We start from the raw sequence: 6,541 nt of genomic DNA, 5'->3' as shown, positions 1-6,541 counted from the left end.
CTGACTCACACAAGCAAGTAAAAGGAACACTAACATTTGCCACCGCCCCCCCAAAATGGGAAGAGTAGCTGTGATCAACGAGGTCTTTGTTATAAGCAACATGATTTTAAAGGCATTGGACTAATCAGTCAACGGGAAAATAAGAAGAGACTGGAAAGAGCTAAGAAAGCAATCATGAAAGAAGCAGTCTCTATTACCCCATATATGTACTGACTCATCTCCACAAACTCCTTATTCAGGGTGCCGCCAACCTCCCAGGCACCCAGGTCTGCAAAGTAACTGTCAACTTTGACTCTTCCTTCTCTCAACACTCCCCACCCTTATTCAATCTGTGGACATCGCCTGTCAATTTTACCTTGATGCCATCTTTCAAATATGGCCCCTGGTCTCCTCTGACATATCATCAACCTTGGTACAGGCCTTCCTCACCTAATGCCCGGACCATTACATCAATGTGCTGGTGGGTCTGCCTAAAACTCTTTTTCAGTAAGCTTACAGAGTGATTCTTCTAAATCATTGGTCTGACAATGTCTCAAATACCCCCAAATTCTGTAAGTGCCAATGCCTCCCTATCATAAGGATACAAATACAAAATCCTTTATGGTTTAAAGACCTGTCCCTTCTACCCTTTTCTAGTGTTCATATACCATATATCACACGTGTGCACGCACACGCACACACACACACACACATGCACTCCAGTGAAACTGGCCTCCTTACTGTTGCTCGCATCTCTCGTATATGTGCCCTAATCACCTCTGATCCATTGACTAAAGGGTGCACTGCATATAAAGATTACACTGGTCCATCAATTGTTGATGGTAAAAAGTATTTGCAAATATCCAAATTAACTATAAAAGCATATGAAGAAAGATGTTATCTGCATACAGAGAAAGAACTGATAAATAGAAGTCTGTATAGAATAACTTTATGTTTGTGTGTATCTATTTGTGCCTAATGGTAGCCATCTCCAAGGCAGGAGGAGAAGAAAGAAAAAAAATAAATGTACATGGTAATTTTGTTGTATAATTCAAAAGAATAGTAAGTTGTACATAGTAGGTTTACATTTTCATATACAATAACCTTTTTATTGTACTATTTTATGTAAATGCTTGTTTTATTCCATAAATTAAAAATAAAATTTACAAAAAGAGAAAACAATCCTTTCAAGGCTGTCCTCTAAAAGTATCTCCCATGTACCTGTCAAAATCACAAAGACTCCTAGAAATATGTAAAAGATACATTTATTTGATGAGCACCTTGAATGATTATTGTAATCTTAGACAGCCTGGCATAGTGAGAGGCAATGCGATATGCTAAAGAGGAGGATGGCCTGAGAGTGAGAAGAAGAGTTCAAGACCCATTTTTGACTCAGTATTGTTAGGGGACCCAAAGCGATCATTTATCTTCTGTTTATACTAAGAAAACCTCTAAGATAGCAAAATGAATGCAGTCTTATTTAATTCAAAATAATCATTTGTGAAACATTTATTAAATATCAATTGTGTTGAGGAACTCCCATATGATCTGAGATACAAAGGAGAAAACAATACACATAAACACACACACACACACTTATGCATAGATTTTGGATAAAAGATATAATGGAATAAGTATCAAGTTGGGGCTCAAAGTCCTATGCGAAATTGGAAGTGGTCCAGAGAACTTTTAGTTCTTGCTCCTTTTCAACCTACCTGCTAATTCAAGTTTAGATCAGATACTGAGGATAATGGCTTTCCTACATCCAAAATGGTATTGTTTAACATTACCCTCATAGACTATGGAGGAAAGTGCTCAGCCTCCAGACCCAGGGAAGGGAACTCACTTCTTGCAGGCTAATGACCTGCTGCTTGTCTCTCAGCAGCACTGTGGCATCAGCTAGTTGGCATGATGGGAGATTTGTGGTACAGCTCTTACTAGAAACTAGGGGCCTTTCTCCCAGGAAAAGAGAAATTCTGCCACATTTCTGTCAAACAATGTGCAAGACTTTACAGAGACAGCAGCTAGAGATGCCTTGACTTCTTAAGTAAAGGTGGTATGAAATAAAATAGCAATTTATGAAGCACCCCTGGGCTTTGGAGCAAGGGAAGGATATGATGGAAGGGAAGGATGGGATTGAAACTGGCCATCATGAAGAGGTGTCGTTAACCTTCATTCTCATAGGCTGCTATGGAAGAAAAGCAAAGGAAAGCACATCACCCTGAAGGTAAAGTGATGAGGCCCAGTTTCAGAGTGATTCCAAATGTTGTTTGTTGAAAAGACAGATTGCAGTGGTAGGCTGGCCAATGAACAAAGAGTAGAGGAAACAGAGAGTCGAGGAGATGAGAAGATTGCTGAGGAGTGAGGAAGAATGGCTGCTTTAAAATATTCATGGATAATCAGGGTATCCAATTCAACACATACAAAACTGATAAGCATTATTTTTCATTCATTTTTGATTGTCAGCAGCAGCAAAGGTTAAGAATGATTCCTGGCTCTAGAATCTCCTTTATTCTTTATCCATTCCAGAGTGTTCATGTGTGGCTTCAGAAGGATCACATAGCACTTGGGCATAAAGATGCAACCTAATAAGCTAGCACTGGAGGCCAAGATGGCAAAGATCTCCACAGCCACCATGGCCTTGCTCTTGGTGCTCTGGTATGTGGGGAGGAAGGAGATTCAGACTTCCCTTATATCTGAATTTTTCACCCAAAATGTCTCTAACTCACTCCCCAATGCCAACCTTACATTTTGATTTATCCCCTTTTCATCTCAATAGTCACCTCAACCTTCTGAAAAGACTAAAAAGCCATTCAGCAAACAATGTCTTCTTCAACCACACCTGAATCTACACTTTCTTGTGCAACATTCTCTCAATTAGAAACATTATAGCCTGTGACCTACCTCTTCTCTATCCCTGAACACTCAACCAATGATGTGGACTTGCACCTCCAGATCCCAAGCATCTGTATCCGAATGTGTCCAAGAAAGATGAAGGTTACAGGCACATGGTCAGGCAGAATATGATGTCCTAGAACAAATCATAGATTTTTTTCAGCATCAACTGTTATTATTCACTGTGCTCTCACTATGTTTGGCTTCTAGAATCTTCTCCAGTTCCACCTTACACATATATGTGAAACATGCTTCATGCGGGAAGGAGCCCAGAAATTGAAGGAGATCAAAATGATCCATCATAGTTCCTTTGTATTTTATTGGGTCTAGGAAGGAGAAATCTCTGGAGTTTGGAAATAGGAGGCCTTTGCAGTCTGGAGAAAAGAGTTATCTGTAGACACTTACCTCCATTATTGAAAATCTCTCCCTCTGGGCACTGGATACAGTCAAAGCAGCAGATAGGCTCTCCCTCCTGAGCAATTTTCTTGAATCCAGAACTACAGTGCTCAGTGCACACAGAATGGAAGACCTTAGAAGAGATAAGGATGAGAAGGAAATGTAGAGCCTGAACATTTCCAGAAGAGGGAAAGGGCATTACTCTTTGAATGTTAATGATGACAGTCTGGGATAGGCAGAGAGCTAACTTTGCAGAGGAAATATAAGAAGTGATCACTTGGGCTGCATGTCTAGCAATATCACAGCTAGTCAGAATATGAGGCTAGTGCAATAGTATTTCTGTAAGACTTGTAAATATGGAAAACTGGGTTCCTTTCTAGTAGTCTATGCCCTTCTCCATCAAGAGGTGTGTGACTTAGAATAAACCTCTTCATTTTCTAAGAGCTCACTTTCATGAATCATAAAGTGAAGGGATTAGATGTAAGGATAATGGGGAATAAGAGCTTCCCCATCCATCAAGGGACCTCATGTGGAGCCCATTAAGGGAAGCTTGCTTCCTTGTAGGAAGGCTTACACACCTTTTGCTAATTAGGCACTGAGTCAGGAGGGTTGTGATGCATTCTGACTCTGAGCTATTAGCTGAAAGAGTATATATTCTGAGAGGTGAGCTTTTGCTTTGGGGGCTCACTTACAAGAAAGATCTTGTGATTCCCTGGTCCAGACTCTGAATGGCTGTCTGTTCAGAGCTCCCCAACTGCTCAGAGGCAAGGGCTCTCTAGATCCAGTGGTGAACGTAAAGTACACATAGCAGTATTGTTTTCATTCAGCCAGTAGAGTCTTTGTCTTTATTTCTCTTCTTGGTATTTCCTCTGTTTGTATTTTATGTAATTAAAGAAGATTATTGAGCCCTGAAACAGCTGTCTTTACAAGGAAAGCAGATAAAAGAACCTGCACTAGCAGCCATCCTGGGTATGCTAGTGTGGTTGTTGTTACATTAGGATGCATAATTTATAAAGTCTCTTGGAAGGAAAGCTATGGCAAATCTGGATAACAGAAAAAAAGCAGAGCCATCACCTTGCTGACAAAGGTCCATATAGTCAAAGCTGTGGGTTTTCCAGTGGCAATGTATGACCTCGAGAATTGTACCAGAGGGGAAAATGAATGCTACAGAACTGTTGCTTTCAAATTATGGTGCTGGAGAAGACTTCTGAGAGTCCCTTGGGCAGCAAGGGGGTCAAATCAATCAATTAAAGAAACTAATTAAGACTGTCCACTGGAAGATGAAAGCCTGAAGCTGAACTTTAGTCTTTTGGCCACAGAATAAGAAGGAGGGACTCTTGAAAAAGATTAAAAGTAAAAAGAAAGGTGGACAGCAGAGGATGAGATGGGTACATGGTGTCATGGAAACAATGGACACGAACTTCTACAGGCTTTGAGTGATAGTGGAAGATAGGAAGGTTGGGTATGATATGGTTCATGTGGTCATAAAGAGTCAGACACTATGAAATAACAACCAGCTTTAAAAATCAGGGATAATCAATGTAGCAATCTGAGCCATTTAAATTTATAAACACAAAGGTTGTTGCATTAAGGTCAATAGCTTGGTAAGAGTTTTAATCTACTTCTTCATAGGCTAAGTAGTCCATAGAGAGAAATAAGTGCCTCAAATTATTGTTCAATATATTAAAATTGGGTCACCAAGGACCCAATAACATCAGCACACAGAAGGGCGGCCAACAAAGGTTCTTTGATCTGCCCTTCTAAGGAAAGCAACTTTACGGGGTTAACAATCTCACTTTAATGAAACATACCCATATCATTCATTTAGTTCAGGAAGAAAAGATCAGCCCCTTGAACTTCAGGGCAAATACAAACAGAAATTACAGACAGATCAACAGACAGACCTTATCTGATCAAATCATATACATAGTTACCAAAAAGAGAAGGACAAACATCTGTGTTTTCAAAGCCAGGGCAGGGGTTGCCTCAACAGCTTGCTCAGAGTCTCATCACTCACACTCTTTCAATTAGTGTGCCCCCAAAATCAAATGCTAACCTTCCAGTACATATGCATTGTTCAGGACCCTGAGGGCTTGGGGCTCATGATCCACGGTGTGGGAAAGTTCCTTGATCTCTAGCACCACATCATATACAAATCAATGACTCCTGATTGCCTTAGTGCTGAGAAACATTCCAAAATGAAAAAAGGTCCACTTTACCTGCCCCATTCAAACAAAGAGGAGATTCATTAAAGGCACTTGATAGCCTTAGCATCCCAAAAGAGAAGAACACCAAAAAAGTCCTGCCCTGATAACCATTACAACATTATAAACTATTTAGGAGTCAATCTGCCAAAACAAGCCCAGGAACTATATGAACACAATTACTAAACACTTTTTACACAAATAAAGTCAGATCAAAGTAATTGGAAAAGAAAAACATCAGTTGCTCATGTTTAGGCCAAGCTAATATAATAAAAATGACAATTCTAGTAAAATTATTTTGCTTATTCAGTTCCATACCAATCAAACTACCAAAACTTGTTATATAGAGCTAGAAAACTAATAATAAAATTCATCTGGAAGCACAAAAGGTCAAGGGAATTAATGGAAAGAAATGCTAATGAAGGCGGCCTTGCCATACCAGATCTTAAACTGTATCATAAAGCAGAAATTATCAAATCTACTTGGTACTGACTTAGAAATAGAATGGTGGATCAGTGGAATATGTTAGGTATACCAGACACAGTAATTAATACATAGCATAGTACAGTAATCTACTATCTGATAAATCCAAAGACTCCAGATTCTGGAATAAGAACTCACTATTGGACAAAAACTGCTGGGAGAACTGAAAAACGGTATGGCAGAAACTGGGCATAGACCAACATCTTACACCCTATACAAAGATAAAGGCCAAATGGGTGCTTGAGGGGGCGGAGACAAGATGGCGGCTGGAAAGCAGGGACTAGCGGGAGCTCCGTACTGAGTCCCTCCAAAAACCTATAAAAATGGCTCTGAACCAATTCTAGAATGGCAGAACCCACAAAACAGCAGAGGGAAGCAGGGCTCCTGCCCAGGACAGCCTGGATGGTCTCTGGGTGAGGTCTATCCCACACGGAGCTTGGAGCTGGGAGCTGGGAGCTGGGAGCTGGGAATGGAGTGGAGCAGAGCCCAGCCTGAGCGGCATGGACCAACCAGACCAGCAACCGGGCAGAGCATGCTGTAGCGCCATGAATCAGTGAGCTGCGGCAGTTACCAGACTTCTCAAC

This window comes from Trichosurus vulpecula, chromosome 2 (assembly GCF_011100635.1).
Source record: "Trichosurus vulpecula isolate mTriVul1 chromosome 2, mTriVul1.pri, whole genome shotgun sequence".
Classification (NCBI taxonomy): domain Eukaryota; kingdom Metazoa; phylum Chordata; class Mammalia; order Diprotodontia; family Phalangeridae; genus Trichosurus; species Trichosurus vulpecula.
Note: the sequence above shows the minus strand (reverse complement) of the source record.